This window comes from Suricata suricatta, chromosome 12 (genome assembly GCF_006229205.1).
Source record: "Suricata suricatta isolate VVHF042 chromosome 12, meerkat_22Aug2017_6uvM2_HiC, whole genome shotgun sequence".
NCBI lineage: Eukaryota > Metazoa > Chordata > Mammalia > Carnivora > Herpestidae > Suricata > Suricata suricatta.
In genome coordinates this window covers 25,100,950-25,124,864 of record NC_043711.1, presented here as the reverse complement: position 1 = coordinate 25,124,864, position 23,915 = coordinate 25,100,950, and the positions used below count along the sequence as shown (strand labels likewise).

The window sequence follows — 23,915 nt, the reverse complement described above, 5'->3', positions numbered from 1 at the left end:
CCCTCCACAGAAGCAGACATGTTACCAGTCTCTTCTATCTTAAAAAATTATTTTTTTAACTGAAACAAACCAACAAACGTCTAAAACCCTAGCTCAAAATGTTTGAAGGAAAAACTCACAAACTCTTACATTCAGAAAGAAAAACATGGTGGAAGAAATATAAACAGGGGCGCCTGGGTGGCTCAGTTGGTTAAGCCTCTGACTTCGGCTCAGGTCAGATCTCACGTTCGTGGGTTCCAGCCCCGCGTCAGGCTCTGTGCTGACAGCTAGCTCAGAGCCTGGAGCCTGCTTCCAGTTCTGTGTCCCCTTCTCTCTCTGCTCCTCCCCCTCTCATGCTCTGTCTCTCTCTGTATCAAAAATAAATAAAACATTAAAAAAATTAAAAAAAAAAGAAATATAAACACTACATAATTAACATGACCCAGGTAGCAGATAATACGAAGTTATGCATTTGGGGAATTTGGAGGCATTAAGTTAAATCTCTGGGAAGATAGAATAAGAGACTTGATATATAGGGTAGAAACTCTCTCATATCTGTATTTAGACAAACAACTCATCCTAAAATAAAATCCAATCCCTAATTCCAGAACTCTTCCCTCTTCTGTCAGTGAGTCACGAAGCTGTCGAGCTGATTTTGTCTATCAAATCAGAAGACACAGCACATTTCTCTTCTCATGAGAACTAGATAGATATGTTTTATAAACAAAAATTATTATAATGAAAGGAAAATATCTTCTAATATGTCTTTTACGTAATAAACTATATTCCATAACTGGAGTCAAACTCCTGCCTTTTGCTTCCTGACAATGTTACTCAACTGATTTGTTCTCTACCACAGAAATAATGACCCCTGTAATGGGCTACCTACTGCAGCTATAACCCTGCAGAGAAGGGGAGAGCTTCTAAAGATCTAAGAATAAATGTATTAAAATACAATTTTCATTCTTATCCCTTGCAGGATAAAAATATAACCATCTTCATTATGACTGCCTTTAAAAATTGGGGTACCGTACAGTGACTTGCTTACAGATGAAAATTTCCGAAAGGATGAAATAGCTGAGTCACTTTTCAACTGAAGACATAATTAAGTATCTCATAGTCAGTGAAAGAAAATGATATAATATTATGAAAGTCATCTAATTCTGTAGTCAATGTTCAGAGTTCCAAAATGAATTAACATGGTTGCTGACCCTAAAAATGATTTCCACATACTCAGATTTCTCTCTTAAAGCATTTAGATACATTCTTTTTCAGGGGTTAAATTAAATAACATCTATGCCTCAACTGAATCATACTATGGGCCATACTCTACAACCGCTCAGTTGCTTACATCACAACATTAGCGTTTACTAGAATGAGCTAATTGAGCTGTAACATTCCTTAAGTTTAAAATTGAAACATCAGTTGAAGAAAAATAGATACAACCTAACAGCCTATGTAGCTTAATTACAAATATATTAAGCTGCATACATTAGCTTCAGAACAAAAAGATTGGGAAAAAACTCTATAAAATCAAAGGAGATTTTTACTGCTGGAAGAGTCTACAAAATACTCTCAATGATAAGATAATTTAGGGCCCCAAAGAAGGTGCCTACACTTAACACAAGAAATAACAGTAAAGCTGGGAGAGGGGAACGAGGACTCAAACATACCCAAATTAAAACATCAGCCAAATTTCAAATGATAGACAAATTTAAGAATCGCTCACTTGACTAACAATATTACTGGAAATAAGTGACTGCATTAGAAAGAATCTTATATATCAGTAAAAATAGTTAACATTGATTGAATCCTTCCTGTATGCCAGACTCTATATTATTAAGTCCTTTACATGTATTATTAACTCATTTAATTCTCACAAACCCCTATGAGGAATTATTACTATCTCTACATTATAAACAAGAAACCTGAGGCCAGAAGTCACCAAGTGAATAGAGCATGAACCCATACAAGGATCTCTTCAACTGCAGTCCCTAACTCTCCCCTCTCACCTCCCAACCAGTCTACACACAGTCTTTATAATTTTAGTTCAACTTCCCATTTCACAGATGAGGAAACTGTGTTCCCCAAGGTAGACAGAAAATTCATTCAAGGCTGAAAACTACTTTTTAAAGTAATCTGCCTCCCCAAAGTGGGGTATCAACTCATGACCCCAAGATCATGAGTTGCGTGCTCTACTAACTGAGCCAGCCAGGCATCCCAAGGCTTGAAACTATTTAATAGCGATACTAGTACCAGAACTCAGGTTTCCTATTTATATTCTGCTTTCCTATTTCACATTGGGCTTTCTCTATTTTCCTATTTTACAGTGGGCTTTCTCCCTATTTGGTCTTTTAAAAAACATAACTTGGGGGCACCTGGGTGGCTCAGTCAGCTGAGCATCTGACTCTTGATTCTGGCTCAGGTCATGATCCCAGAGTTTTAGGACCAAGCTCCATGTCAGGCTCCATGCTCAGTGTAGGGCCTGCTTGGGATTCTCTTTCTCTTACCCTCTGTCTCCCTCCCCTGTTTGTGTGTGCTCTCTCTCACTTGCTTGCTCTCATATAAATAAATAAATACATAAATAAAAAATTAATAAATGATTTGTTTTTCTGTGTATACTTATTGTTGAAGTCAGGAGAGTACAATAAAGTACAAAAGAAAATTAAAATCACTCCTCCTAGCTTCCAAGAATAACCATTGTCAACATTTTAACATACTTCTTCATATGCATTGTAAGACCAACATTCTGCTTCCCTGCCCCATATTTTCCAAGAAGTTTAGAGACATGATTTATATATAGTTATATATTTACTTGACTTTTTGACTTACATCATTATTTTTCATGGCTTTAAATATTTTTGAGGGGCACCTGGGTGGCTCAGTCGGTTGAGCATCTGGCTTCGGCTCAGGTCATGATCTCGCGGTTTGTGGGTCCGAGCCCCACGTCAGGCTCTGTGCTGACAGCTAGCTCAGAGCCTGGAGCCTGTCTTCAGATTCTGTGTCTCCCTCTCTCTCTGACCCTCCCCTATTCACGCTGTCTCTCTCTCTCTCTCTCTCTCTCTCTCTCTCTCAAAAATAAATAAAACATTAAAAGATTTTTTTTTAAAGTTTTGAAAATATCACTAAGTGGCAAATGACATTTCACAAATTTCATTAATGTAGACGATATATGGTAAATTCTTGTAGTTACGCTGTGATGAAACTGTTATATCTACATCTTTATGCAACATTGGTGATAATGTTCTAGATTAAGTCCCTAGAGCTGACATTACTAAAGTTAAAGGGTATGACAATTATCAAACACATATGTGGTTAACACTATTGCCAAATTATTCTAAGCACTTCACAGATATTTGCTTGTTTAATCCTTGTAACAGAGAGAGCAAGGGATCCTATGAGAGAGGGAATGAATGGCTAGAGAGAACAAGTGACTTGCCCAGCATCATACAGCTAGAAAGTGACAACCAGTCTTGTCTACCTCCCACCCCGGTAGTGAGGCTCCAAGATCCTTGTTCTTAATCACTGTGCTGGCCTAGTTTACTTCTACACTTTTTCAATGTGATGTGGAGTCTCCTAGAAGTTTACTACAAATGTACAAATACACTCTGAGGAACCTGTAGTTTTAGTAAGCATCCAGGAGATTCTAAAATTTGAAAGCCACCACCCTGATCAAAATATTAAACGTTTAGGGGCACCTGGGTGGCTCAGTAAGTTACACATTCAACTCTTGATTTCAGCTCAGGTCATGATCTCATGACTGTGAGATTAAACCTGCATGGGGCTCTGCACCGTCAGTGCTTGGGATCCTCTTTCTCTGCCCCTATCCTGCTCCCTTTCTTTCTCTCTCTCTTTCTCAAGATAAATACACAATCAATCAATAAGAGAGAACACTTAATAAAGCCTTCTCATAAAACCTTTAATAGTTATATTGATGTTTTAAATGTGGATGAAAGAACCAAGTACTCAAAAAAGTACTCAAAAAAGATTAAATCTTCATGACCTTGGATTAGGCAATAGGATCTGAAACATGACATCAAAAGCACAAGTGACAATATAAATGAAGAATTTAAGATCATTAAAAATTACTTGAAAAATAAAAGACACGTAAGCTGAACCTCATCAAAATTAAAAACTTTTCTGCTATTAAAGACACCGTAAGAACAAATACTGTATTATTCCACTTATGTGAGGCACCTAGAATAGGGAAACTCACAGAGCCACAAAGTAGAAACAGCAGTTACCAGGGACTGGGGTAGAAGAAAAAGGAGAGTTACTGTTTAATGGGTACAGAGTTTCTGTCTGGGATGATGGAAAAGTTCTGGAAACGAATACTGGTGATGGTTGCACAACAATGTAAATGTATTTAATACCACTGAGTTGTACCCTTAAAATGCTAAAAAAAAAATAGTAAATTTTATGTTATTTATGTTTTACTGTTGTAACAAAAAAAGGCACCATCAAAACAATCTATAGAATGAAAAAAAATTTTTGAAGTCACTCAGATGACAAGGGAATTCCAGAATATACAACTCAACAATAAAAAGATAAATAACTTATTTATTTTTTTAAATGTTTGTTTATTTTTGAGACAGAGAGAGACAGAGTGTGAGGTGGGGAAGGGCAGAGAGAGAGAGGGAGACACAGAATCAGAAGCAGGCTCCAGGCTCTGAGCTGTCAGCACAGAGTCCAAGGCAGGGCTCGAACCCACGAACTGTGAGATCATGACCTGAGCTGAAGTCGGACACTTAACCGACTGAGCTACCAGAGTGTCCCCCCTATTTTTTTTTAAGTGGGAAAAGGACATGAACATTTCTCCATAAAAGAATATACAAATAGCCAATAAGTACATGAAAAGATGCTCACAATATTATTAATTAGGGAAATCAAAATCACAGTGAAGTATGACTTCATACTAGCTGGCTACAATAAAAAAGATAGTTAAGAAGTGCTGACCAACCAGGAAGTAGAGAAACCGAACCTTCATACACTGCTGGTAGAAATGTAAAATATAAAATAGTACAGCTACTTTGGAAAACAGTTTGGCGGTTTCTTAAAACATTAAATATGGGGAAAAAATAAAAATAAAAAAAAATAAAACATTAAATATGGAGTTACAATTGACCCAGCAATTCTATTCCTAGATATATAACCAAGAGAGCTGAAAACATATGTCCACAAAACAACTTGTACATGTATGTTGACAGCAATATTACTTATAATAGCCAAAAAATTGAAATAACCCAAACATCCATCAACTATGCGGTTAAAGTGACAAACGAGACACGGTAAACTCCTAAAACGGAATATTATTTGTCAATAAAAGGTATAAAGTAAAGATACATGTTACAACATGGATGAACCTTGAAAACACCAGGCTGAATGAAAGAAGCCAGACACAAAAGTCCACATGTTATATGATTCCATTTATATGAAGTATTTCCCAGATAGGCAAATGTATAGAGGCAGAAAGTAGATTGATGGTTGCCAGAGGCTGGGAGAGGAGAAAATGAAGAGTGATTGGGTACAGTTTCTTTGGGGAGCAATGAAAGTGTTCTGGAAATAAATTCAATTTTGTGAGTATACTAAGGACTACTAAAGTATAAACCTTAAAAAGTTAAAAATAAACTAAAAATATGGTTAAGAAATTCATAAGGACGTAAACTTTTAAATAAAGCTCTTTGAAGTGGTAATTTAAGACTATACATATGTGAATTTTGAGAGAATTAGGGAGGAAATTTGACAGGATAAAGTCTTTATGGAAACCACAGACAATGGAAATAAAGATAGAAATGTCAAAACTGTCAAAAAGTTAAAAACTAGAAAAGTACAATGTCATACAAACAGAAGTTTTAAAAGTTCTATTAAAATCATATTGAGGAAGACAGAAGAAAGACTAGAGAAGAAACAAAAGAAATAACCACTAACACAAAATCATTCAATGGCTTATCTAACTAGTAAACTTAGATAAGCAGTTTCCTGATGAGTTTGAAAAAATAACTTAAGTTTACCTGTTAGTAAAGAAGAGACCAAGACGATAATACACATATGATCTAAATTTATAAAATTAAAGGAGATATGTATGAATTTCACCAAACATGGAGCACTAGGAATTCAGGACAAAACTCAAATTTAACCAGAATACTTTGGGGCCATATAATAGCATTGCTTTTACACAGCAAACTTACAGGACAAAATGAACTGAATTATGTCGGATTCCCTGTCAACAAATCAGAAACACTCTAATTTATCCTAAATAGGCTAAAGTAATAATGAAAGCTGGGTGATGGTACATACATGCTAGAATATTAGCTTCATGAAGTCAGGGACTTTGTTTTGGTTAGAATAGTGTGTGGCACATCGGAAGTGCTCAATTATGGCTAAATGAATCAACAGGATTTCAAAATCTATAGAATACTGTGCTTATGTTTTAGGAATTTACATCTAGGTTAAGGAATTCTACACATCTAGAAATAGAATTGTAATGGATGAAAAGCCAGAGATATAGGACTAGAGTTTCAGAGAAGAAAAGAATTTCTCTTTAAATACCACACTGATAGAGACAGATAAGCCTATATAACTTGCCTGTGTTGTTAAATGCTTAAGAATATTCATAAATTTCCTCTTTCTTTTACATTATCAGTTTAACAGAAAACATAGTGGCTCTATAAACTTCTAAAAAATTAACTGCTTAATGGTAAAAATAACTATATACACTTATAATTCATCATAGTCAAGTAAAAGGAATACATACTATAGTAACATCTAAAGACAAAGACATAACTTAAGTAAAATATAATAGACAAAATCAGTATCTACAAGATCTAAGAAGAAAACATAAAACCCTGTCAAAACCTATTCAGTACTAACTAAACATAATACAATGAGCATAGAAGACCAAATTCCGCACCTTAAAATAATTCAAGATAACAGACAAGAAAAACTACCATGACAATCTCATAACAGAGATGAGAACAATTTCTAACAATAACAAATTTAGCTAAAGACATCCTATTGTAAAGCATTAGCGTTTCATAAAAAGTTTCTACTTTTACTGTCACATAAATACTAAAATCAATACCAACAAAAGGTATTTTATATAAAAATATCACTAACAAGTTTGCATTTAAACATTTAATTAACACAATTATGGCAAATTTTGTTTTTTAAAGTATTGTTAGAATGACAAATGTCACTATTCAGTTATTTCACTTTTCTTTTTAAACAAGATACCTACAGGCAACTGATGTGCAATTAAAACTGTAGTTCAAGTTCAAACAATTCCCTTTGAACATACAAAAAAAAAAATCCCACTAAAATATCCTGTCATACTTCTCACATCTGAATACTATTTTGGAATCACCTCAATTAAGGGCTTTATTTAAAATCTAAAATATCTGGGGCACTCAGTCAGTTAAGTGTCCAACTCTTGATTTAGGCTCAGATCATGATCTCATGCTTCATGAGATGGAACCCCTCTATTGGGCTATGCACTGACATGGAGCCTGCTTGGGATTCTCCCTTACTGCCCCTCCCCTGCTCGTGTGTGTACTCTCTCTCACTCTTTCTCTTTTTCTCTCTCTCTCTCTCAAAATAAATTTAAAATAAACATTTAATATCTAAAATATCAGGATGCCTGGGTGGCTCAGTTGGTTGAGTGCACAATTCAGTTTCAGCTCAGGTCATTATCTCACAGTTAGTTCATGGGCTCAAGTCCTATACTGAGCTCTGCACTGACAGTGTGGAGCCTGATTGGGATTCTCTTTCTCTCCCTCTCTCTCTGCCCCTCCCCTGCTCATTCTCTCCTTCTCTCTCTCTCTAAATAAACTTTAAAAAATAAATAAAATAAAATCTAAACTATCAAGCAAATTTTAAGATGAAATGCCTTTATAGAGTTTCAACTCTAAAGTTCAGTAAAGAGCATAAATCAGTTCCTGTATGAGAGCTATTACTAAAATTACAATTTTTGAGTACTTAATTTGAGCAAGTTTAGATGCTATGCCATAAAACTTAAAGAATTTTTGGAATTTTCCATTGATACAGGAGTTTATTTGTTGGTTTTTATAAATCATATTGAAAATGTTGAAATGAACTTTTAAATGATCAGAATAGGAAATTAATCATACCTTAACTTTTATTTTGTTTTCAAACTGTTTTTCAAGACCCTGAGAAATTTACACTCAGTTTCAGGCATGTTATCTAAGAAGCAGAGCTAGATTTACAACAAGGAAGTGACAGTGCAGATTCTGGGTTTTGACATACATGCTTTACAAGAGAAAACATTGTGCAAGTAAAACACTACTAAGGTTTAGAACTGTAACACATGCTAAATAAAATGGTACTTTTTTTTTTTTTTTTTAAGTAAGACTAGTTGCTATATACTCACACTGGGCCAAAACTCACAAAAAGCCATTCCTCCAAAGTCTTTCCCTGCCACCCCTTACCCAACTCAAAATATATTTCCATATAAAATGTATTTTTTAAATATATTTCAGTACATCTTTATTATCTTTACATTCATGAATAAACCTCTGAAATTGAAAATATTTTATTTGACCCCTTTTCTCCAGAGTAATTATGCTTTTCTACTAAATTTAGAGTGAATTTTGAATATTTCTTCTATATTTAAAATCAGCTACTTAATTTCTAACTACATACTTTATAAAACAGTTCCACATATATGACCTCATTTTACATAGTATAAATTCAGAGGAATTATTAGTCTTACATATTTAATAACTGCTTGATATCTTCATTTTTACTTAATGTTGAAACTACATTTTAATCGTCCCATATTCAGCACCTACCACAAAAATAAGAATGTAAAACTGAAAAACTATTATAAAACTACATGCAATGAAAAAAAGTGACCAAAGTAATGTAAGATTAATTAAGAGAATTTGATAATTCACAAAATGTATCTCTCACTGAAAAAGTATTTAAATTTGATCAGTGTTTCATTTTTTTTAAATTTGGTTTATAAGTTCCTATAGCCATTCTTTAATAGATAAGTGTTCATCAGGGTAGATACAACATTTAACCCTTTAGTTGAATATTATAGGATATGCACTAAAGATTTAATTTTGAACAAATATAAACAATTATCAATCATCCCCAGATTACACAGTCCTCAGAATGTCTCTCATTCCTATACTTTGGACACAGTAAGAGCTGGATATATATCCAGCTATCAGCTACACACACACACACACACACACACACACACACACACAAAAACACACACTTTGCAAAGACATAATTTTTTTGTGCCAAGAAAAATGCAAAGATAAATTCCTAGCTTTAAAACCTCAGAACATCAAAGAGTAGTAGAGGGCTGGAGGTATCACAATTCAAGACTTTAAGATGTATTATAAGTGCATTATGGTGATCAAGACAGTATGTTACTGGCACAAAAACGACACATAACTCAATGGAAAAGAATAGAGAACCCAAAAGTGGACCCACAAACATATGACCAACTAATCTTTGACAAAGTAGGAAAGAATATCCAATAGAATAAAGACAGTCTCTTCAGCAAATGGTGCTGGGAAAACAGGACAGCGACATGCAAAAGAATGAACCTGAACCACTTTCTAACACCATAAACAAAAATAAACTCAGAATGGATGAAAGACCTAAATGTAAGACAGGAAGCCATCAGATCCTAGAGGAGAAAGCAGACAACAACCTCTTTGACTTTGGCTGCAGCAACTTCTCACTCAACATGTCTCTGGAGCCAAGGCAAACAAAAGTGAAAATGAATTACTGGGACCTTATCAAGATGAAAAGCTGCTGTATGGTGAAGGAAACTTATAAAGGCAACCAACAGAATGGGAGAAGATATTTGCAAATAAAATATCAGATAAAGGGTTAGTATCCAAAATCTATAAAGAGCTTATCAAACTCAACACTCAAAATACAAACGATCCAGGGAAGAAATGGGCAAAAGACCTGAATAAACACTTTTCCAAAGAAGACATCCAGATGGCCAACAGACACATGAAAAAATGCTCAACATCACTCATTCTCAGGGAAATACAAATCAAAACCACAATGAAAGACCACCTCACACCTGTCAGAATGGCTAAAAATTAACAACTCAGGCAACAACAAATATTGGTGAGGATGTGGAGTAAGAGAGGTCTTTGGCTGGTGGGAAGGCAAACTGGTGCAGCCGCTCTGGAAAACAGTGTGGAGGCTCCTCAAGGAATTAAAAATGGAACTACCTATGACCCAGCAATTGCACAACTAGGTATTTATCCAAAGGATACAGGAGAGTTGATTCAAAGGGGCACATGCACCCCAATGTTTATAGCAGCGCTACCAACAATAGTCAAAGTATGGAAAGAGCCCAAATGTCCATCAACTGATGAATGGATAAAGAAGATGTGATATATCTATGTACAATAGAATATTACTCAGCAACCAAAATGAATGAAATCTTGCCATCTGCAACAACATGAATGGAACTAGAGCATATTATGCTAAGCAAAATTAGTCAGAGAAAGACAAATACCATATGACTCCACTTAAATGTGGAATTTAAGATACAAAACAGATGAACATAAGGGAAGGGAAACAAAAATAATATAAAAACAGGGAGGGAACAAAACATAAGAGACTCTTAAATACAGAGAACAAACTGAGAACTGCTGGAGGGGTTTTGGGTCAGGGAATGGGTTAAATGGGCAAGGGGCATTAAGAAGGACACTTGTTGGCATGAGCACTGGGTGTTACATGCAGGGGATGAATCACTGGATTCTACTCCTGAAATCATTATTATACTATATGCCAACTAACTTGCGTGTAAATTAATACATATACATATATGTATATATGTACTAAAGAATATCATCTATGCTACTAATGTGCGGAATTATAAAATCTTAACATTCCAATACATTTTTGACATCTGGGATTCATGTCCCATTTACACAAATCATATTTAACTCATTAAAATATCAACTTACATTTAAGTCTACTTAAAAATTAATGTGGATAAGGAATGCCTAACCTAGAAGACTTTTCTCATTCCACATCACCCACCCCACCCACCACAGTCTCCTCAGAATTACCAACAACTAAAACTGGAGGAAAAAAATTACCAACATGGAAGTGTACATACACCTATCTTTTACATGGCAATCTTAATTACCCTCTGCATCCACTCATTCAAGCACTGTCAGAGCTGTGACACTCACTAATTTATAACCTTTTACCCATTGCCAGTGAGCTTCCATACCTACTACTCCACTAATAACCCAGCTTTTGCTACTTACACTCCCGATAAAGTGACATCTGAGTGCTGTTAATAGTTGTCTTCTCAAAATCTTTCCCTTGCCTTGTATCTCACAAATCCAATCTTTCCTGGTCCTCCTATTTCTCTGGCCATTCTTCCAACTCTGTTTTCTTTTTCCCTGCCAGCTATTCAAATGCATGTCATCCCCAGGGTTCTCTGGCCTCTACTTTTCTAGATATGTACAAACTTCCCTGGAAGTATATTTCCTACAGCCTTCACTACTTTGGTGGATGACTCTCAAATCTGTCTCCCTCCATGCAGATAATCTTGTTGCACTCCAGTTCGTTGCTAACTGTCCTTTCTACTATATCACTCTACCAGGTCTCCTTGCCTATAGGCAATGTCTCCCACATTATCACCAAGACTGCTCCTCTACAAAGATCTAATCATGTGATTCTTTTGAAATTTTTTGGCATTCCTCACCACCAGTCCTAAAGGAAAAAATAGCATAACATTAATAATATTAAAATCCTTCATAATTTGACGGGTGCCTGGGTGGCTCATTAGAGCGACCTACTTTGGCTCAGGTCATGATCTCACGGTCTGTGGGTTCAAGTCCCGCATCAGGCTCTGCTGACAGCTCAGGGCCTGGAGCCTGCTTCGGATTCTGGGTCTCCCTCTCTCTCTGCCCCTCCACTGCTCATGGTCTGCCTCTCTCTCTCTCAAAAATAAAAACATTTAAAAAAATTAAAATCCTTCATGACTTGATTCTAAACTACTTTGTCTGCCTCCTCTTCCCTTCCTTCCCCCACTTTATATCATATAAAATCACTAAAAGTTTCTCAAACAAGGAGCACCTGGCTGGCTTAGTTGGTATAGCATGAGACTCTGGATCTCAAGATGGTGAGTTCAAGCCCTGAGTTGGGTGTAGAGATTACTTTTAAAAAACAAAGTTCCTCAAACAAGCTACCTATTTTTTTCTCCTTCAGCTATTACACATGCTATTTATTGATGCTGCCTAATATGTACTTCCCCCTCATTTGCATGCTAAAATCTTGTTCTTCTTTTAGGACTAGTTTTAAGATGTCACATCTGGTGGCATTCTGTTTCCTCCTTAGTTGCCTTACAAACTGGTCATTCTAGCCTCAACATTTCTACTACAGTTCATTTTAATAGCACCTCTCTTAGCAATCATTTCATTGTATTATTGTAATTATCTGTATACATGTCCACTTATGTAGAATCATTAAAAGCAGGGATCACATCTTCTCACCTCTGTATCCCTATCAACTTGCAAATATGCCATACAGTAAATGCTTAATAAAGAGATTCTCGATAAGCAAATGCTATGTAATTTATGTCACTCTCTACCTACTCTATTTGACCCTATGAACCCATATATCCCAGTGTTTTATCTGAAAATATGATTAATGCCGATTCAGTTCAGGACAGAGCAGATAAATGGGTAAGATAAAGGAGACTGAAGAGATGTTTGGAAAAAGATACTTAGGACTAAATCCCATAATTCAAGTCAAATGTCAGAGTTATTCACAAAAGACACTAAGTAGTATATTAATGGTACAGTCTTCTATCTCTGCTTAAAAGAACACTTCTTCAAATTTCTTTATGTCTTAATTTTCTCATCTGAGAAATAAAAACCATTTACCTTATAAATATTAGAATACTCATAAGGGAATGGGGAACAACTTTATTTTTGTTAAAATATATTCTTATTTGAAAGTCGCCATTGCTATATAATTTTCACTTTGAGTTGGGAAGTAAGCTGAATGTAATAAAATATATGACTGTTCAATTTTTCCACTGCTTCTTCCTATATGAACATTAAATTATACTTCCCTGCTCAATTTCAGCACACTTGGCCATGTGACTTGCTTTGGGCAATTAAATGTGAATGGAAGTGGCATGGGCCACTTCTGAGCAGGGGCATTGACTGTAACTTAGGGCTGTGCACAGCTCTTTTGCTTCTACCTCCCAGACAGGAGCTGTTCCTTTGGCCTGAATTCCAGAAAGAACAAGTGCAGATGAGTTGCCACCTACCTAAACATGTAACGTGAGCAACAACTAAATCAAGTGAGGTCTTGGGTTGTTCGTCACCGCACTATAACTAGCATAAACTGACTGATACACTACATTAGATGCTCCTCCTCTATCATATCATAACACCCAGGAACATGCTACTATAATATTATACCACAAATTTTTTTTATTGTTTTGTTCAAATAGATTTATGATTTCAAGAAGTCAGACATTCGTTTTTTCACTCTAGTCCCTGATAGAAGACTGATAAATATTTACTGAAAGAATTAAAAAGGTATCCATCATATATTTTCCAATAAATGAAGCTAGTTACTGAAAATTTTGAAAATATAATACAAAAATAACATATTGCAAAGAAAGGCTAAAGAGATCAAAATAACTTATATTGTAAAAAGCTGAAGAGATTTCATGGCCATTGTTAATCTGATCTTATGTACAGTATCTTAACATTTTCCTAAAAGGTTCCAGCAATGTATTTATCAAAGATTCCAATAGTAACACTTTAAACATATTCCCTTGATAACCAGAAGGAAAGAAGTGTGGGAGAAATCCAACTTCATGCACTATAAAATTCACATTTCCTCACAGATCGATATTCACATATATGTTTTAGACACATACATTTATATATATGTTTAAAACGTATATTTTGTTTCTAAACAGTTCCTGTAGTAATGGCTGACCCAGAAAACTGACAAATAACAATCCAGAAGAATCAACACATTACAAAAATGCATTAATTCAGTTATTTTAAAACATTCTAATACAGTCACCTAGCACAGGGGTAAAAAAACTTACAACCTCTAATGCATGCATGATTCTATTAGTAGATATAACCAGGTCATAAAGAAAAGTTTTTATCCTTTATTTAAGGTGACAAGGAAATGTTTAATCGCTTTAGAAAAATTTCCATCCAAAAATTATTTGGTTGTAAAAGGTGTACATTTTCAACTCATCCAGAAAATCCTGTTTTATGAAATGACTCATTCCCTGTGGTTATCAAGAAACTATGGCATAATTATACCTGGTGTAATCACTAATCTATTAAAATATATTTGAGTTTTAAATTCTATGTAGATGGAGATGTATTTCAAATTCCCTAAACTCAAGTAAACACTTATATTTGCTAAATCTTGCTGGCATTTTATTCTATACTGAAGTATATGCATTAAAAACCACATACAGTGATAGGAATAGAAATTTTAATACTAAGTTGATATTACAGTCTTAATCTTTGTGATTTTCCTAAACACTTGTATAAATTTTATTCTAAAGCATATAAAACTATAACACTTTGAAAAGAGTTATATACTCATTTTATAAGCAAACCTCACAATGACATTATATAGGCAGAGATTTAATAAAATTTTTTTAATGTTTATTTTTGAGAGAGAGGGAGAAAGAGAGAGAAAGTGGGGAGTGCGTAGAGGGAGGGAGACACAGAATCTGAAGCAGGCGCCAGGCTCTGAGCTGTCAGCACAAAGCCTGATGCAGGGCGTGAACTCAGGAGCGGTGAGATCATGACCTGAACAGAAGTCAGATGTTTAATCAACTGAGCCACCCAGATACCCCTTAGCAGTTTACAAACATCATTAATCAAAACTCATACAGGATCTTTTGTATATGGGGCTTTTTTTTTCTTGCTTCTAAGTAGGGTTTTAGCTGATATCAGCAGTCTGAACAGGAAAATAAATGTCAGAGGCACCTGGGAGGCTCAGTCAGGTGAGCATCTGACTTCCGCTCAGGTCATGATCTCGAGGCTTGTTAAGTTACAGTCCTATATAGGGCTCCCTGCTGTCAGCCTGTCAGTGCAGAGCCTGCTTCAGATCCTCTGTCCCACTTTCTGCCCCACTCCCCCACTTGCACTCTCCCAAAAAATAAAAAAGTAAAAAATAAAAAAAGAAATGCCTATTGACAAAAATTGCCACCTTATTCCACTTAATGCAGAAATGCATGATTAAGTTAATGTATTTTCGCTTCTCAATATTCCATCAAAATAGCATAGTCATGCAGCCAACATGATCTTCATAGATATTAACAATTTGCAGATTTTAAAATGTGAATAATTTAGAAGTATTAAATCATAATCTCTGGGGGACTGGGCCCAGGCATCAATGTGTTTTAAAAGCTCCAGATGAGTCTAATATGAAGCTGAGGTTACAAATTGTATATGTCTTTCAGTGTCCCTACAAAAGATTAACTAACAACTTTTTTCTTTCAATTTAATTCTGGACCAGATTTTAAGGGAGTAGCTTTAAACATTTCCTTAAAATAGTATAGATTTATACTCTTAATTTCCATTTCAACTTCTAGAGATTTTTATTTAAACAGTAATTTTTATCAGCTTATAAAATGTATCTTAATAAACCAAGTTTTAAAAAGAAAAAAGGGACAGTGTGATCATTTAAACATTAATACAATTTTTTGCTTTAAGTTAAATGATATCAGATAGCTCAAAGTCACAGTACCAAAGCACTTTTTAAATCACAAAACTTTTTACATATAAGGTCATATTATCAACAAAAAGCTTATTCATTAAAAGAAAACTTCTGCTGGGCAGCTGACAGGCTCAATTAGAAGAGCATGGAACTCCTGATCTCGGGTTCATGCGTTCAAGTCCCACCTGAATGTAGAGATTACTTAAGTAAAAAAGTAATTTAAAAAAAAGAAAGAAAAAGAAAAGTTCTGCCTATAGATGTACAACATCCAAAGGAGGCAGGAAATAATAAAAAAAAGAACTGAAATAGCACTGGAAAAGGAGAAACTCTGAAAAGATTTGGGGAATTTAGCTGAAAAAGTCCTCTTTGAACATAACGATGGCATAGTATTTCCAAAATATCTCTATTTCAAGAGATACAAGACCAAATCTCCTGAAAATGGAAATACTCTATAACCAACAAATAAATAAATAAATAAATAAGATTCTCGAAAGGACATAGTCTGAATCTACCTAATAGAGCCATGTTGGGGCACCAAGGTGACTCAGCTGGTTAAGTGTCTGAGTCTTGATATCAGCTCAGATCAGCTCAGAGTCATCAGATGAGCCCTTCAAAGGGGGCTCTCTGCTGAGCATGGAACCTGCTTGGGATTTTCTTTCTTTCTCTTTCTCTTTCTTTCTCTCCTTCTTTCTTTACTTTTTTCTTTCCTTCTTTCTTTCTCTTTCTCTCTCTCTCTTTCTCTCCCTCCCCCATGTGCACACATACACACATTCATTCTCTCAAGAATGAATGAATGAATGAATGAATAAATAAATAAATAAATAAATAGCCCAAGCTAAACATGTTTTCTCCTAAACTTAGTACATTAATGTTTATTGATTTAGAATAGGTGGTATAGTTCAAGGTTCCAGAAATACTAAACACACATACACACCGTAAAGTCTTCCTGTCGTCCTTATCTCATAAAGACCGCTGCCACCCTGCCGCACTTCCAGATAACCAGGTTACTAACCCCTCTATATATATCCTTCCAGATTTCTTTATGCATAAGCAAATAAATAACAAATATCAATTCTTATTTTCCCTATTTGCATAAAAAGTAGATTACTGAGTATATTGTGCTATGCCCTGCTTGTTGTTACCTGACAATATATCTCATTCTTTTTATAGATTTTTCAATGAAATAGAATCTCAGAAAGTCAGTCCATTTACTTTTTTACTTTATAATTTATAATCACCTTATCCTCATCCCAACAAAGACATACATAATGTAGCTAGCTGCAATAAGAAATCTTTGGAATTTGAAAATCTTCTGTGATATTGCTCTTTTTAATGTTTATTTATGTTTGAGAGAGTGTGAACAGAAGAGGGACAAAGTGGGCACTGGCTCACAGTAGAAAGCCTGTTATAGGGCTCAAACTCAAAAACCATAAAATCATGACCTAAGCCAAAGTCGGACACTTACCCAACTGAGCCACGCAGGTGCCCCCTGACATTGTTCTTATAAAGAATTTATTGAAGTATGGATGCCTACAAAGACGTGAACAAATCCAAAGGGTACATAGCTTGATGAATCACCACTAAGTGAACACACCTTTATAACTAACTACTACCCAGGTCAAGATATAAAACATTAGTAACACATCATCTATCTGACTTTTTAATATTTTATGACCTATTAGTAATCTAGGACACATGTTAGAGAAAATTGATCATACTGACTTCCTAAACTTACATTAGGAATACAGATTATGGGGTTATGTTTCTGACTTTCCTTTTCAGTTGGCCCGACCTGTTATTTTTCTTTTAAAATTTTAATTAAATATTTCATATATACAAAAATAAACAGAAACATAGGTATAAGAACAAAAGAATATTAAACTTTCCTGTACCTAACACCCAGCCTGAGAACACCCTTGCCCCTCCCAGAAGGGCAAGCAGTACGGCTTAATAGTTAAGAGTGCAGCCTCTGGAACCAGACTGCCTGGGTTTGATTACAACTTACTTCTTATTAGCAGAATGGTCTGGGGTAGTTAAGATTTTCTGTACCCTTATTTATAAGCTCCTTTATTCAGAAATGAGAATAATAGTGCCTGCTTCACAGCACGTACTCATTTAATTATGAGAATTAAATAAGTATATATTTGTAAAGCATTTAAAACATATTCCAGCACATATTATGTAAAATTTAGCTATTTTTATATCCACTCTCTGCCTCCCTCTCAAAAAAATATTCATCATTCTATTACTGTATATGAAGTAACATATATATGAATAAATATCATCATTTCTAAGTTCTATATTAACTGGCATCACAATCTAAGTATTCCTTTGCAACTTAGTTTTTTCATTCAACATTTCTGAGATTCATCTGTACTGATAATGTAGAGCTACTGTTTATTCATGTTCATTCCTGTACAATATTCCACATATAAATTTACAGAAGTATTTACATATTCCTCTGTATGAACATCTGGGTTACTTCTGTTTCTGGCTACGAAAAACTGTTTGAGGGGCATCTGGGGGGCTCAGTTGGTTAAGTGCCCACCTTCAGCTCAGGTCATCATCTCACCACTTGTGAGTTCGAGCCCCGTGTTGGGCTCTGTGCTGACAGCTCAGAACTTGGAGCCTGTTTCAGATTCTGTCTCCCTCTCTCTCTCTAATATAAATAAACATTAAACATAAAAATTAGAAAAATTCTCTCCTTCTAGTCTGCCCTTCCTACTTCTGTGCACATGCTCTCTTTCTCCTTAAAAAAAAAAATGCTTGAACATGTCTCCTGATGCAGATATAAAAATGTTTTTGTAAGGTATACACTACAGTTAGGCAAAGAACTGCTATCTCATTAGGTATATGCAAGTTTAGCATTTTGATGTCAAATTGTTTATCGAAATGGTTATATTAGAGCATTACATACTTTTATTAATAAAGAAGAAAGGTCTAAAATCAATGATCTAAGCTTCCAATTTAAGAAACAGAAAAAAATAGAAAAGAAGCAGAAAGAAGCATATAATAAAGGTAAAAACTGGGGCACCTGGGTGGCTCAGTTGGTTAAGCGTCCAACTTTGGCTCAGGTTATGATCTTATGGTTCATGGGTTTGAGTACTGCGTAGGGCTCTGTGCTGGCAGCTCAGAGCCTGGAGCCTGCTTCAGATTCTGTGTCTCCCTCTCTCTCTCTCTAACTCTCCCCTGCTCATGCGGTCTCTCTCTCTCTCTCTCTCTCTCTCTCTCTCTGCGGTCTCTCTCTCTCTCTCTCTCTCTCTCTCAAAAATAAATAAAAACATTAAAAAAAAAGCCAACAGATAAAAACCTTATAGTCTGAATTAATGCAAGCCTGCATGTGACAACAAAAGGAAATGGAAAATCTAAGTAAAAATGTACAATATAAATAAACATTATATTGCTTAGGGACTTGCATAACTCCAGTCCAACTCTGCACACAACCAGGAAATTCAAAATTCAAAAGCAAAAGACAGCTGGCAGGTTAAGTGAGTTGGATAACAGAATTAACTGCTACTGATAGTATATAATCATAAAACTGGAGCTATGACACTGATTCCAGAAAAAAGAAAGAGTACCCTTTCTAGCAAGTCTTTTTAAAAGTGACTGAACTTAAAAACTTGAAGGTTTTTCTCCAGCCTCAACATTCAGATACCAACACTCCGAATATTTTGTTTTGAGGGAATGATATTTTGGAAGTAGGACTTAAATATCAGAATTATATACTTTACAAGTGGAGCACAGCTGGTAATAGTCATCAGAGGCCTATAACAAAAGTCATTTCAATATAATTCTTAAAATTTATTTTATTAGCACACCTAAACCTCTAAACTGGTAAGATAAAAAAGCAGTAATCACAAAAAGTAGTAAAAGTAGGAAGAAATAATGACTAATTTTTACAACACAGCCACATAATATTTGAAAGTACTTTTTAATCACTTTCCCACATATTAACACTTTACCTATTGTTATATCAGCTTTCAAAATAGTTGCAGCTAAAACAAAGGCTAAAATTTTGATTCAATTCTCAAATCAGGTCACTGGTGAGGGAAGTGGGAAGAAAGAATTATTAAAACCGAATGCAATGCCAAAAACTTAACTGATGCTTATCTGAAAACTGCCTCCAGAAAACTGGCAATTATGAATCATGGACTCAGCTAAGAGCATCAATTTAAAATGGCCAGACTAGCACTACCACATAAGTTTTATGTTGCAAAATGTATTTCTACTGAAATTCTAATATAGGTTCTATCACTTAACACGTGCCTATGACTTGGACATTCACATGTATTATTTTCTTAATCATTATATTTGTAACTTCTTCATTTTTCATTTAAATATTAAATTCATATATCTAGCAATATCAGAAATGGCATTTAAGTAAATTTATTCCAGGGGCTCCTGGCTCAGTCAATTAAGTGTCTAACTCTTGCTCTCACCTCAGGTCATGATCTGACAGTTGGTGAAATCGAACCCCATGTTGGGCTCTGCAATGACAATGTGGAGCCTGCTTGGGATTCTCTCTCTGCGCCCTCCCTCCCCGCCTCAAAAGAAATAAACTTAAAAATAAATAAATAAATGGATTTATTCCAGAATTTTAAATGACTGATAAAAGAAACACACCTTAAAATTATGCATACAAGCACAATCTTTTCATGTGCCAAGAAGAGAAGCAATCTTGAAAATAAGAACTCATACCTTGGAACCTTTAAAGTTTGTCTACTCACTACACCAATGAATCTAATCTCCATCACTTTCCAATCACCCTATTATGAAGTCAGTATGTTAAAGCAGATGAGTGTTTTATAACCCACTGTAAAACAGATCAGTTTAGTCAATAGAGTTACTTGGGCAGATTAAGGGGCAGTTTGGCTTTTTCCAAAGTTGCAAATCCAAGATTCTTACTTCTAAGCCCTGTGCCTTGGTTCCCTCAATGTTTTTATCCTATTGCTCCAGCAACCTTTGTACCTCTACACCCTTCCTGAAATGGAACCTGATTCAGGTTCACCTCTACCATTTAACCTAAACTATCTGGTCAATCCAGCAGTAGAGCTCCTTAATATACAACTGTCTCCTGACCATCTTTCTGAGCTTAGGCCTTTTTATGTAGACCTTTTTGCACCCAGGACATCTGTTATTTTCTACCCTAAATCTTCAGGGTCTAGTTCAAGTCCCCCTTTCTAGACAAACAAGCCTTCCCTACCTTAATCATATAGATCTCTTAATTTCATTTAGGACTTTATTCTTCCCTAATTTGTTTATAGGAGTTAGTTTTGGCTTCCCAATTAAACTATAAGCTCCTCAAAGACTGAAGTAACATCTTTGTTTTTATGTTTTACTATGGACTGCTTCATGAATTTGCATGTCATCCCTGTACAGGGGCCATGCTAATCTTCTATCATTCCAATTTGAGTACGTGAGCTGTCAAAGCGAGCACTTTTTTTAATTAAAAAAATTTTTTTAATGTTTTATTTATTTTTGAGAGAGAGAGAGAGAGAGAGAGAGAGAGAGAGAGAGTGTGAGCAGGGGAGGATCAGAGAGAGTGGGAGAGACAGAATCTGAAGACAGGCTCCAGGCTCTGAGCAGTCAGCACAGAACCTGATGTGGGGCTCAAACCCACGAACCGTGAGCCAAAGTCAGACGCTTAACTGACTGAGCCACCCGTTCACTCCTCAATTTTGATAATTCATTAAGATAACTCACAGAACTCAAGAAAGTGCTTTACTTACTATTACTGGTTTATCATAGAGGATACAACTCAGGAACAGCCAAATGGAAGAGATGGGCAAAGTATGGGGGAAGGGGCTTCTGTGCCTGCTCTCTCCTGGTGAGCCACCTTCCCAGCACCTTACAGTGTTTACCAAGCCTAAAAGAGCTACATACAGTCCCTGCCCTCTGGCCAGCAGTGCTCAACTACTCCAAAGATTTGACAGCTCTATTTTCCCCTTCGAAACTGCATTTCCCAGAAAACACCATGCTCTGTCAGGCTTTTCTATTTCAAACACATATTGTTCCCTTGGGCTAGTATGCCCTGCCTTTTTTTTTTTTTTTTTTTTTAAGATTTTTAAGTAGTCTCTACACCCAATGTAGAGCTTGAACTTCCAATCTCGAGATCAGGAGTCCCATGTTCCACCAAATGAGCCAGACAGGTGCCCCCCAAATGCTCTGCTCTTTCTTTTATCCAGCTAGCAAAACTCTACTCAGTCTTCAAACAGCAGTGTTTTAAAAAAACAACTTTCTCTATGAAGTCCTCTGCCTTCCTTCCACATTTTCTGCCCCCTGGTCTTGAGAGAAGGAACGCATCACTCCCTTAGCTAGTTGGAAACAATAACCAACAGATACTTCTATTGTTGGACTTATTTGTATTATAATCATATTTTTCAGTACTACTTACTGGGCATTATACCACAATCCAAGCATTAAACACTCAGATACTTATTAAAAAACAGGAATGCATAATGGTCCCTATTTAAGTTCCATTATAATTTGAGTGAATAATTTCTTCTAGTCAAGACAACATCATTTGTTCTAATAATCTTTTACCACCCTCTCTATGTGCCCACATACCCAAAAGATTCACTGGTGACACGCCTATGTTTACTGCAGCATTATTTACAATAACCAAAATATGGAAGCAACCTAAGTGTCCACCTGACAGACGACTAAAGATGTAATGCATACACACACACACACACAAACACACACAGTGGAATGTTACTCAGCCATGAAAAAAAAATGGGATTTTGCCATCTGGGACAACATGGATAGACCTAGAGGGTATTTTGCTAAGTGAAATGTAAGCCAGATAGAGAAAGACAAACAGTCTATGATTCCACTTACATGTGGAACCAAAAGAAACCAAAATATATGAATAAACAAAAAAACAAAAAGCAGAAACAGACCCATAAATACAGGTAACAAACTGATAGTTGCCAGAGGGGAAGAATGTGGAGGGATGGGCAAAATGGATGAAGAGGAGTGGGAGATACAGGCTTCCAGTTATGGAATGAATAGTCACCCAGATAAAAGGCAGAGCATAGGGAATATGGTATTGTAACAGCATTGTATGCTGCCAGAGGGTAATAACTACACTTGTGTTCAGCATCGCATAATGTACAGAGCAGTACAATCACTATGCAGTATACCTGAAACTAATGTAACACTGTATGTCAACTATACTTTAATTAAAAAACAAAAACAGATTCACTAGCCAATAAAAGTATTATCTTAAACTTCCCAGGTTCAGACTGGGCTTTTAAACTGTATCTTTCCACCATTTCCCTACTCCCACATTAAGACCTTGGCATTATAACTTGTCAGTAATATCAAAATTGTGCATATTAACAAACATTTCAATTTTGGAAACACTTTCCACCTACTAAACTTTTTAGAACAAACGTCTAACCAATAAGATACACTAAGGAAGTAGTGACAAATATTAAGCTACATGGTACTGCAAAAGCGGCTCTGCTAATCCCACCCACATTTGAACAGTTGTTCTGCACTCTCCTACTTCCTACACCCTAATCTGTTTTCACTAAGCTATTATTCCACCTAACATTCTTTTTCTTTACAAGAGCTTATTTGAGATAGAATTCACATGCCACACAATTCCCTGATTTCAAGTGTACCTTTCAGAGTGGTGCAACCATCACCGCAATCAATTTTATAACATTTTCATCATCTCGAAAAGAAATCCCTACCATTTAGCAGTCACTCTATGTATTGGGGTTCTCAAGAGAAACAGGACCAATAAATAGGATGTGTGTTATGTATACAGAGAGACTTATTTTAAGGAATTGGTTCACGTGACTGTGTGGACTGTCAGGTCTGAAATCTGCAGGGAGGCCAGCAGCCTAGAGACACAGGGAAGAGTTGCTATTGCAGTCTTGAGTAGGACGGTTCTATGAAGGCAGCCTTCAGAAGAACCTCAGTTTTTTCTCTTAAGGGCTTCAACTAACTGAATGAGGCCAACCCACATTCTGAAGGGTAATCTGCTTTACTCAGTGTCTACTGATTTAAATGCTAATCACATTTCAAAAGTACCTTCACAAGTTGCTTTTACAACACCAAAGACTTAATCATCCATTTCCTACATAAAAGGTAGCTACTTTTTTGCATGGACCTCAAGCATATTGTAGTATAGAGGTGGAATTTAAGGAAAGGTATTAAGCAGGCTGTGTTGTAGCTTATGAACAAGT

The 23,915-nt window shown here is 35.7% G+C and overlaps 1 protein-coding gene and 1 non-coding gene across 17 annotated transcripts in view; both read right to left on the bottom strand.

Moving 5' to 3' along the window:
* SLMAP (sarcolemma associated protein) overlaps positions 1–23,915 on the bottom strand; it is a 139,307-nt gene that overhangs the window by 105,555 nt on the left and 9,837 nt on the right. The gene's annotated exons all lie outside the window — the stretch shown is intronic.
* LOC115275561 lies at positions 21,049–21,151 on the bottom strand. The gene has a single exon (XR_003901630.1). It is a non-coding gene; the product is annotated as a U6 spliceosomal RNA (small nuclear RNA).